The sequence below is a fragment of the Haliotis rubra genome, unplaced genomic scaffold (genome assembly GCF_003918875.1).
Source record: "Haliotis rubra isolate DU_JTF1 unplaced genomic scaffold, ASM391887v1 Scf924, whole genome shotgun sequence".
NCBI classification, from domain to species: Eukaryota; Metazoa; Mollusca; class Gastropoda; order Lepetellida; family Haliotidae; genus Haliotis; species Haliotis rubra.
This window is the reverse complement of record NW_025767662.1, coordinates 243,744-256,657: the sequence shown is the minus strand read 5'-3', so window position 1 is coordinate 256,657 and position 12,914 is coordinate 243,744.

The following is a 12,914-nucleotide window of genomic DNA, read 5'->3' as shown; positions in this document are numbered from 1 at the left end:
ATTCGGTGTTCTTTTACTTTTTTACTTAAAGTGTATTTGATCAAGTAAAGATTGTTTCTCTTTTATCGTTGTCATTATTGGTGCCAATGGAATAGTTAATTGGTCATCACAATACAGAGAAATATTTATTATTCTATGTGTCATATCTAAACATCGCGTTGATTCACAGTGTTGTGTCATAAAGCTTTCGCAATCAGGTCACGCTCGTATTACTTGTGCCTCTATGAGGAAATAACTGTCAAGGCTTGCCCAGTAAACATCGCGAACAGCCATTGTTCATTGTAACTGAAGCTTAACACTTGGAGAACATCCCACAGAGAGAGTGGCAGTCCTGAGTTGGAGCTTTCATTCGTGTGATCATTACTCCACGGCAGGGCTTTGCTTTTCTTATCACCTCTAAAACCACGCGAGATGACGTATTTGATAACTAAATCACGAATAACAAATGGCTAGTTAGCGTCAGTCTAAGTAAACATAGGCTCAGTATTATTCGTTACACTGCTATACCATATCTAGAAGTGTAACGAATAATACTGAGCTAAATTTACTTTGACTGTAGTTAGCGTAGGACCCGTCTCGCAGTCAGATGTTAATAATTCCATAGTAATAACTTGATTAGTTGAAATTCGGATTTAAATGTCCTTCGCGAAACTAGGAAAGTAAATGGAACCAGTCAGTGTTTGGCGTTTCGTGTGTTTTACTTGCTGACCTAGGATTTCTGCCCACTATAAAGCGTGGGCGTTTCTGTTGTATGAGGAAAATCCGGTTTGACGTCACGATTCCTTATATGGAAGGACCTAATTATTGATTGGCTGCTGTGTGTGACGTCACAGGTCAAGGTCGTTCACACACGAGTAGTCTGACTTCTTGAAGTTGTTTACGCAGTGAATCGTAAACAGACTATAAATAGGTAATATCCAGTCTGGCGTAACGCCAAGTATATTACGCCTGATTCTCAATGCCCTTTGTACAACCTTGGGTAATTGACCCCATTTTTGTCTACGTGCGGTGCTAGCTGTCAGATGGATCATATGCCTGACGTCACGCTTTCTTCGAGTTGTAGTTTATCTTTCACAACAGACGGACATTTAATAGAACGATAGTTTACTTTACAATATTGACTAAATCGACGGCTCTCTGTGAGACACGGAGTTCGTGAATCCATACGAGCCAGGAATCGGTAACGCGGGTGATAACAAGTAGTCTGTCTCACAGTCCCTCCTGAACCACATGGGGCGGTGGGGTAGTCTAGTGGTTAAAGCGTTGGCTCCTCACGCCGAAGACCCGGGTTCGAATCCCCACATGGGTACAATGAGTGAAGCCCATTTCTGGTGTCCCCCGCCGTGATATTGCTGGAATATTGCTAAAAGCGGCGTAAAACCAAACTCAGTCAGTCAGTCAGTCCTGAACCACATTATTCTCCCCACAGCCTAGCCTTCCCTGCAGTGCTAAAGCCCTAAATGAAGCAAGTCTAGATTTCTCCAGGTTCAGGATGAATCTCTGGTCTTCATGGGGCTCCTTTTCAACTTATAATAGGTTTGTTTCTTACTATCAAAATTATATTATTCAGAGACTAAGCATTGGTCTAGATAACAAGGAACGCCGGGCTTGTCAGAAACATACGAATATATCCGGCCAATGAGTTCAAACCTGAAATCTGATTAGACTTAAACCCCGAAGATAATTGTTTACATTTACCACGGACCGGATCTACGTATATAGGTCCCGTGTACTGACACAGCGTGTTTAGGAAACGAGTGGGAGTATGTAAGACATGGTGTACGGCACTGCGGGTTGTTGTGTGTGAAATCAGCGATAGAAATTGAGACAAGTGTTTTACTTTAGTTCTTGCAGAGCTGGTAATAGTTAAGGTTTTATGATTTGTTATTTTAGGAGGTTACTACAAATTATCATGATAGGGACTAGTGGAATAAAGAAAGGGACTTTCTACCACTGCTTTCATGTTACCATCAGACATTATCTGTATTTGTCCTTTGTATCATTATCAATCTAAAGTTCCTATCTTCCGTCATTTACCAGCATTGTATCATAATGGTCCACCCTTCTCTTTATGTACCACGCGACCCGTGAAGATCCGGGGTAGAATAGGTCTTCAGCAACCCATTCTTATCATAAAAGGCGACTATGCTTGTCGTAAAAGGCGACTAACGGGATCGGGTGGTCAGGCTCGCTGACTTGGTTGACACATGTCATCGGTTCCCAATTGCGCAGATCGATGCTCATGCTGTTGATCACTGGATTGTCTGGTCCAGACTCGATTATTTACAGACCGCCGCCATATAGCTGGAATATTGCTGAGTGCGGCGTAAAACTAAACTCACTCATTCACTCACTTATGTACCACGCGTGCATTATACAATATATAGTTTTGCACTACAGTTTAGATCATCAATTTCAATTGTTTCATAGTAACACATAACTATCAGTCTGTGTACTATGTTCACAGTACACCTGGTACCGCCAATCCAGTTTACAATACATACAATCATACCCCATTTGCATAGTACTCGTCAAGGTCCGGGCTAGAATATTGATCATCAGAAACCCATGCTTGTCATAAGAGGCGACCAATGGGATCGGGTGGTCAGGCTCGTTGACTTGGTTGACACATGTCATCGGTTCCCAATTGCGCAGATCGATGCTCTTGCTGTTGACCACTGGATTGTCTGGTCCAGACTTGATTATTTACAGACCGCCGCCATATAGCTGGAATATTGCTGAGTATGGCGTAAAACTAAACTCACTCACTCACTTATTACAGTGCTGTATGTACCTTTATTTCAAACCGCATTAAACCCCAGTAACAGAGTAAAGCGAAGTTAAAGGCGGACGATGTTCGATAAACTAGCAGTCCCTGCAAATTTAATTCAGAGAAACTCAAATTTCCTATGAGTACATATTTTAACGATCTGGTTATTTGTATCTAAATAACAAGGCCAATATCTCAGCTCGCTTCTCTCCCCCTCCCCACCCCCATAACCTAAAATAAAACATTTGTTGTGTAGGGTAAAATAACAAGTTACAATCTGAGGGTGTACGTGTGTCCTTAAAGCGGTAACGATAAGTAATGTGGGTTACCAAAAATAGTTGTCTCTGATAACACTGTCAGATACTTCACGCTCACTGTCATCTATATTACACATACACACCACGTGGGTGCTGTAGTCGCTCAGATACGTCTTATCGTCCCAGCAATTACCTAGTTTGTGTGTACCGACATATATTACAGTTTCTAACATTGACCTTTCAAATATACATTATTCAGATGAGTGCCTGTAGTATTTTAGTATAGTGGTAGTAGTAACTGGGGGCTCCCGTTTCAAAGAAAAAAAAGCGTCCTTTGAAGCAGTCTGAGACTTTCTGCATGTACTGGTAGTTCGAAATGCCAATCACTGGTTTGTGTGGTCCAGACTCTGTTAGTTTTCATGCCATCGTCATCTTGTTTGAGTGAGTGAGTATGGTTTTACGCCGCTTTTAGCAATATTCCAGCGATATCACGGCGGGGGACACCAGAAATGGGCCTCAAGCATTACACCCATGTGTGGGAAACGAACCCAGGTCTTCGACGTGTTACATATTCGTGGAGTGTTGATATGTGTCGTGTAAAATACTAGTTATTTGTCTGTTGATTTGGTTGTGTATGGATTTTGAGCATTTTGAGTGAGTGAGTGAGTGTTCCAACAATATCACGGCGGGAGACACCAAAAATGGGCTTCACACATTGTACCCATGTGGTGAATCGAACATATCTTTGGCGTGACGGGCGAATCATTTTATGAAATATTAAAAATGAGCAACTTATGTGTAGATGTACATGTAATGGAATAATGGTCATCTGGCCTTTAAACTATAAACAGTCGAGTGACCATATGCTGCGGCTGGTATTCCGCGGTCGATATTGTAGTACGTGTTTCGCCTGTACATCACTCCTAGCGACAGTGTCAAACCACACCTAAACAGACCTAGTCTCATTGACACTCGGTCTAAATATTTCATGCGGGGCCCGTCGTGTGTGCGGTGGTACTTGACACATATAATATGTGCCAAGAACCCGGGAGCCTGTACGATGCGACTCGGTATATTCGCTACCTTCTGTCAACAGAACATATTATGTGGACATGTTAACGGCGGTTGTAACAGCTGCTGTGGGCGATATGAGTCGCCATGCTTGTGGGGTGAACCGCAGTGCGATATGGAATGAGATGGATATGAATATAAAGATAATAGGACAATAGGACGGACATCTGGTCGTGTATAGAGATGATGAATGATAAAGGACCATGGTTTCCATGGAACGAACTTCAGAATACGGCACTATACGGCATATCAATATGTCATATGACAACTGATACTGCAAGGGTTGATGGGAAATGTGTTTGATGCTTGAAGCAGGATGCAGATTGGGTGAAGTATCGACAATCACAAGTCGTATCATCCGCATCCAGTCGCATTATCCGTAGTTCGACACAACCATTCTGATAATTGATGTTTCGTGTCGATCAGGATTCTGCCAGGACCATAATGTGACAACATCTCGTTGCATGGAGTTGAGAAACTCCCATGCACGAAACGAAAGTAGCGCATATAAGTTGCTGGGCCTTTACCCTAACAGAACAGGATAGCCCAGAGGTTAAAGCGTTTGCCATTGACCCAATTTCGATTTCGATCCATTTCTGGCATCCCTCACCGTGGTATCGATTGAATATTACGAATAGCGGCCTAAAACCTATTTCACCTGTTTTAATATTTTACAATTATTGTAGCGTTAAGATTGTTTGTGCAAGCGGGCCTAATCACACCGTTGATATCGATTCCTCACATAGGTAAAAAATTGTGCTATTGAGGCGTTATGCATTTTAACGCCTTCTGCTAATGCTGAAATATATTTTGTATATCCTGATATAATAATAGGACACTGACATCCGATGGGGGCCTTCTGTGTGTTTAAAACCGCCTTTAGTAAGCCCGTGAAAGCTAAAATCAGAATGATCGACCCAGGAACTCCTATATATTGCTCATGATTTCAATGTCTAGACTAAGCCTGGACCTCGGAGATCGGGTCCAAATCAATCTCCCCTGTAGCATCTTTAGCGCATTTACTTTGGCTCTTTAAAAAGTTATCGTGTCTACAAATGCAAAAATCATTCAGGATGTGTTTATCTTTCAACACAATGTGGATTGTTTTTATTTTCCTTTTAAAGGGTTTCACGATGTGTACACAAACCAAACCAACGTTAAAGTCTTTTTGTGATGGAGTTTATTAACTTCATCCTCCCTTATCGATAAATGCTCGGATTTCAAAGAGACGCGCACGTGCTCAGTCGCGACGGCCATGTGGATTACCAAACTGTTGAAGAAACCAACACAGATTGTCCCTTCTAAATCTTAGTTTAGCCAGCAGCTTTAGTCGACAATCTGAGATTAAACACGGCCCTCTGAACTAAACAATAGACTATTGATGGTGTGTGTTGCGATGCACATATATTAAATCTGAGCCTACGTTTCGCGAATATTGTATTCTCACCTTTCTGTTTTTCAAATAAAATTAAATACTCAAAAAACATGATGCATAAGAGAATATTCTCACGTGGTGCGAGAGTTTCCGCACGTATCGTTTTGCGATTTAAGTTGCGTAAATAAAAGGCTCTTCTATTGTAAATTTAACTTGAAAATATGACAATGTTTCTTTATCATGTTGTGTGTTATTTACGTTAGAAAACTTTTGCAATGTGAGACAAGACACTCACTCACACACACACACACACACACGCACCTGCGCGCACTCAGAATCATACTTTGTGCAGTATTAATCAGCATGGTCATACATATTCACATGTTTACGTATTCACAACCAATTCACACATGATGATACACATTTTGAACCTCGTTATAAACAGCTTTGATTCGCTGTTTCCATTCTGATTTTTCGTATGTTTTGTCACGGAATTGTATTGTATTCATATTCAATGTGGTTTTAAGAGAAGTTGTAGTTTTTTAGAGAACGTGTGGCCAATCCACTCACGCGAATAAAATGTTTAAACATTAATGAAAGTGACTCCTCGGTTTTATCGTTAATTTCTACTAATGTCTGGTATAAAGCAGATCTATATTCAACTACAAATCACTGACATAGACTAACGCTTTTTCTCCGAATATAAATAATTTTGATAGTAACAAATATTCCCATTTAAACTGAAAAGGAGCCCCAGTGAGTTGGGAGAACCTGGGTGAAATCTAGACTTGCTTCATTTAGGTCTTTAGCATTGCAGGGAGGGCTAGGCAGAAGGGAAAATAATGTGGTTCAGGGACTGGGAGACAGACTACTCGATGACACACCTCGACGCAAACTCGTTCTCCCGTCGAAACTGCCTGTGTAGAGTTTTCAAGTTCAGTGTCTCACCCTTGTCTTTTATCGTCTTTTGCCCCTTACCGATTATTTTTTCGTAACAGTGTTATCATGTGAACAACCGATTTATCGCTAAGCTCCTATCACGACCCTACACCGGCGGTTGAGAGAGGGATAGATGTTGATCCCGGGAGATAGAGCCTGTTTGGCCTATCTAGAGATAAACTGTTTACAAAGTCCTCAGCTGTGGAGCCATGTGGTTTGGCTGAATCCCAGACCTGGCCATGAAAGCTGAACACAGCGTATATATCGGCACGCCTTTAAGCCGGTTCTATATATTGATGCCGCAGAACCAAACAGATTTAGGGACAGATTAGATACGGAAGTTTGCAAGAGAAAATAGAAAACATAAAAAACAATCGAAAAAGCAGGTGAGGATTGTTATGTAAATGATACACAACACACGTTGATGTAATCAGAACTGAAGATTTGAAAATGGCAAATAGTCAACGTCTGTAATAACGCTGTAGAAAGAATGGGAACAGAAATGGCGTTGTTATAAGTTTGACATTCTGCCTGAACGAATTACAAATAGATATTTATATGATTATTTTAGATATATACAATTTCAATTCGGTAGATATTGTAGAGCTACATATATACTTACTGATATCTAATGGCTATGGGCGTTATTTAGCGATTTTCCCGTCCTGTAAAGTGAGCGTGACACATGTCACTCATTTTATGAGACTTATGTCGTCTCGGGAACCTGGATACAATACAAACATTATGAACGATCAAGTTGATTATTTATAAGACAATACAATTCACCGAGAATAAACAGAATACTTAATATAAGCTGAAAAAGTAATATGACACACATTTGAGAGATAACCTTTATTCACCTGCAGATAACAGCGACGTATGACGTCATGTGACATACGGGCACCTCCCCTTCACGCACCTGCTTACGCTGACCTATTGAAATGAACACCAGTTGTACTCTTGTTGATTTCAATGAAGGGTGTTGTCACTGTGTCTCAACTCGTGCGTGAATACGGGTGGGGTGGACTGTGCCTTATTTGGTCTTTTTAATGTCAAGCAGTGTTGCATTACAAACACGTTAAATATTTATGAAGCTGGAATGTCGAGGTTGGCAAGTATATGACATAATAGTATACACTGCTGTCTGTATACTATGACAAACCAGGGTAGATATTCCAGTGCGTACCACATGTATCCTGGGCTGGATTTCTGGATGTTCTGCTATGATACATAAAGGATAGACGTTTTACTATACACACTATTTATTTGTATGTGTGCTGTTATGTGTATATAGATATACTTCTACTGCAATACACAATATGGACATAGATACCAAGCGGTTGATCTTTTATGACATACCAAGTAGCAGGTGTTCTATGACATACCAAGGAGTTGATGTTCTATGACTTACCAAGGAGTAGATGTTCTATGAGTTACCAAGGAGTAGATGTTCTATGACTTACCAAGTAGCAGGTGTTCTATGACTTACCAAGGAGTAGATGTTCTATGAGTTACCAAGGAGTAGATGTTCTATGACTTACCAAGTAGCAGGTGTTCTATGACATACCACGGAGTTGATGTTCTATGACATACCACGGAGTTGATGTTCTATGACATACCACGGAGTTGATGTTCTATGACTTACCAAGGAGTAGATGTTCTATGACATACAACGGAATAGATGTTTTATGACATATCACGGAGTATATGTGTTAAACTACACACCAAGGGGTAGATGTTCTACAGCATATCAAGTGGTAGATATTCTATGACATACCGAGGGGTTATTACCAACACATTACCTCGGGTTTGATGTTCAAGTGTATATCCACGGGTATATGTTCTTTGAGATATCTAGTTCAGACGCTTAATTACAACCGCCATCACCAATACATGATAATCATCATCAACTACTACTACTACCACAACCACTACTACTACTACTACTACTACTACTACTACTACTACTACTACTACTACTACTACTACTACTACTACGACGAATACTACTTCTACTCCTACTAATACAACTTAATTATTATTATGTATACTGTTGGCTGGATGTCTCATGGTGGATGTCAACATGACATGGTATATCCTGTTACGACCTGACATATATATATATATATATATATATATACAAGAACCCGACAGACCGGAACAAGTTTCACAATAATATCCTTCCCCCTGTAACTGCCATTTGTGGAAAGTCGTAAAAGGATATTGAATTCCATCTGCTCTTGAAAACCTATTCAATAGACACTAACGGCCGTCCCCCAGGTACATCGTATGTAGGGAGTGGCGCATCAGTATAGGTATTGACGGCCTTTGTTGCGAGCTATGCTACAGCTCAGTTGTCTGCTGTTGTGGTTGTCGTCACGGAAAAGGCGGACAGCAGTAGCAGTGGTGGTAGCAGTAAACAAACCAGCAGTAGTGGTGGTAGTAGTAGTAGTTGTAGTAGTAATCGTTGTGGTAGTTGTTGTTGTTGGTGGTGGTGGTGGTGGTAGTAGTAGTAGTAGTAGTGGTGGTGGTGGTGTGGTGCTAGCGGTTGTAGTAGTACTTAGTGGTAGTAGTAGTAGTAGTAGTAGTAGTAGTAGTAGTAGTAATGGCGGTAGAGTTTCCGTCAAGTACTGGAGGACTTTTAAAACAACATAGTAGTGGTGGTGGTATATAACACATTGCTATATCAAAATGATTATGACTATGGTAGTAGTGGTAGTAGTAGTGGTGGTGGTGGTGGTGGTGGTGGTGTGTTGTTGTTGTAGTTGTGGTGGTGGTGGTAGTAGGTAGTGAGGTGGTGGTGGTAGGTGTTGTGGTGGTGGTGGTGGTGGTGGTGTTGGTGTTGGTGTGTTGTTGTTGGTGGTGTTGGTGGTTGTTGGTGGTGGTGGTGGTGGTGGTGGTGTTGTAGTAGTGGTGGTGGTGGTGGTGGTAGTAGTAGTTGTTGTAGTTGTAGTTGTGGTGGTGGTGGTGTGTGTAGTAGTGGTGTGGTGGTGTTGTAGTAGTAGTGGTGGTGGTGGTGGTGGTAGTAGTTGTAGTAGTAGTGGTGGTAGTAGTTGTAGTAGTAGTGGTGGTGGTTGTAGTAGTGGTGGTGGTGGTTGGTGGTGGTGGTGGTGGTAGTAGTAGTTGTTGTAGTAGTAGTAGTAGTAGTAGTAGTAGTAGTAGTAGTAGTAGTAGTAGTAGTGGTGTTAGTAGTTGTAGTAGTAGTGGTGGTGGTAGATGTAGTAGTGGTGGTGGTGGTGGTGGTGGTAGTAGTAGTTGTAGTAGTAGTGGTAGTAGTAGTTGTAGTAGTAGTGGTGGTGGTAGTTGTAGTAGTAGTGGTGGTGGTGGTGGTGGTAGTAGTTGTAGTAGTTGTAGTAGTAGTGGTAGTAGTAGTTGTAGTAGTTGTAGTTGTAGTAGTAGTAGTAGTAGTAGTAGTAGTAGTAGTAGTAGTAGTAGTTGTAGTAGTAGCAGCGGTGGTGGTAGTAGTAGTAGTTGTAGTAGTAGTAGTGGTAGTAGTAGTTGTAGTAGTAGTGTGGTAGTAGTAGTTGTAGTAGTAGGACTTTTAGTACAACATAGTATATATGACATTGCTATATCAAAATGGTAGTAGTAGTATGCCTATGCCAGTTAACATTGCACTGCAACAGATATACTTCAACCATTTGTTTACCTCCATAACAGTACAGTATGCCATCTTGTTTACCTATTAACATAGGTCAGTTCATTTCCAAATACAATATTTACCAGCCGTTACTCGGCACGCTGCATTGTGCGTGCAGCAGCCCTGTCTACAAATAGAAACATGATCCCTTGCGGACGGTACACTCAGAAAATGTGTCGCCAATCATGGCCTACACTTAATTTGACCTTTCGAAACAAGATAAGCTTGAGTATTGAGCTTGTTCTAAGTATTGAACCACGGCAGGACATAATACTACACAGAGAGACTTATGAGTTGTCGCAGTTCTTACTTAACGCTCTTGTAATTCAATCGTAATTGATTTTGTAAATGTCAAACATTGTCTGTTTATCTTACCAAGTAAGCACTACCCTTGTGTACAACCAGGCGTATGGATTCTTGTGTCATTGGCGAATAGAAACGAATGCTGGGATAAAGTGTACGGGTATCAGTCGTAGTGATTAACAGGGAGGGAAGGAAGGCGTTTCAAAGCAGATCGAAACCTTCCCCGGATATAGTGTCGATTTATTTTAGGTCTTCGAAAAGCGTTTGTCATACACTATCACGCGTGGTTGAAGTGAAGACTGGTTCCTTTCACGTTTGTTGATTCTGAGATATTGAATAATTTGTAAATGAAAAACTAACAACTTTTAGAACGATTTCTTTGTGTCATCAGTGATAAACGGGAAATTAATCAATCTTGAAATATACTAGCGATCAAAATGAGTTTTCGGAGCTGTCTGTGATCACTGAGGAATGATAAAAACATTGTTACAAAAGTTTGTTCTGCATTTGAGATAAGAGAACCCATTTGATGAAATGAACATGCCTTTATTCATTGAACCAATGTGTCGCATACCATTACGACGTCATCGAAGCACATTCTACCAAAGCGCCATCAATACATATTTAAAGATCAAAGGTAACTGACATAAAAATAAATGCGTACATCTTTATATTTTTGCAGCATTTCATATTTGCGATTGTTGATGTAGGATGTCATCAATATTGAAGGTACAATGGATCCTAATTATATCCAAATATTGATCGCTGTGTATCAAAGAAGTGAAAGGATATCGATAATCGATTGATTGATTTTCCGTCTACCTTGGGACCGTGTTTGAACAAATGTGTCACTGTCAGCCTCGGGTTCGAGTGTATTTCACATGCAGCTGGAGGGTCTGACGTCAGAGCTGGCATTATGTTGAAGTATATGGTTGTTTCTATTAGTGGTTGTCCGACTAACTGAAATAATCGAAGATTGGTCGCAGTGAATAAACGACCAAGCAATCGATCATGTTTCCTCATAATCGAACATAAACAATTCTAGAACACTTGTTTTCATTAACAGTATTTTTTACAAGGTTGGTAATCTCTGTTACATTTCATAAGCACTACAAGCTCATTCCAAGTCATGATTGAATTTATCTTAAAGACTCCAAGAAATATATGTTCCTAACATACTAGTCATCCTTTAAAGATGGGAAGTTTTGCCCCCCAAAACCCCAAAGAACAACATGTTTTTTTCCTTATTTGTTTGTGCATTAACAAATTCCATAAATGACGCTAACCAATTATTTTCGATGATTGATCGGTTGTAATGAACCAATCATCAATTATGAGATTTTAACCAATTCCCAACACTAGTTTCTATACAGATAATGGTGAGTGAGTGAGTGAGAGAGTGAGTTTCGATTCTAAGTCACTGTAGATACATCTGCAGTGAACGCCATCGGGGCATGTTTGTATCTAAACCAATGCCATTGCAGAAAGGCTGTGGATCAGGGACTGTGAGACTATAGCAGAACCACCGCCGCTACCATCAGCAGCATGTCGTCATACCTATGATATCATCATCACCATCATTACCACCACCACCACCACCACCACCACAATCATCATCATCATCATCATCATCATCATCATCATCATCATCATCATCATCTCAAGTATCATCAGCATCGCGCTCACCCTCGTCACTGTCATCACTGTCATCGTCAAAATCGCGACTAAATCATCGTCACCACCACCATCATCATTTCCACAACAACAACCATCATATTGTTCTTCATCATCATTATCATCATCATCATCACAGCCACAGCCATCGCTAATGCAATTTCCAATACACCATATTCGTACCGAACAACACCCACAACAACAACGTAGACGTCTTTCATCGGCATCACCACAACAAGCTTTACCTACGTTTGAATTATTAAAATGAAAATTCGCCAATTGTACTAAAGCCATTCGCATCGTGTTGTCACAATCCCCTTACAACTACGGTAACAGCAGTGAGAAGCAACATTACCTGTACACCCCATTAATCATTTGATGGCCTACACTACTGATATAACCAACGTCAACATCTGGCTTGTACATTTCAGCTGGATCACATAAATTCCAAATGACCAGCAGCTGGACGCTGGCTTTCTAATCCGTCCATTAGTTTCCATGTCATGGACTTGTCGCCGACAGGACGACATGTACCTCGGGTACGCCTTACTGGGTTCACAGGGTTCGCACTAGTCTGTCGTACAGACCCTGAAGCAAATATATCCAAGAAAGCCCACACAAGTCTAGAAAATGTGGCAAGTCTAGATTTCCTCAGCTTCTGAAAATGAAGAAAGTCTCAGGGCTCCTTTTCATTATATATTTTTTTTACTATGAACTTTTTTCAGTAAAATATGTTCATTTCAGAGACTAGTTGTTAGTCTAGGTTCGCACATACACTGGTGTTTCACAACTGAGACAGATGGACAGTGCTGTGCCATATTCGGGAAATATCACACGGGCGTGTAAAACAAGGAATTGGCAGCTGTAAGAAGTATAGTTACTACT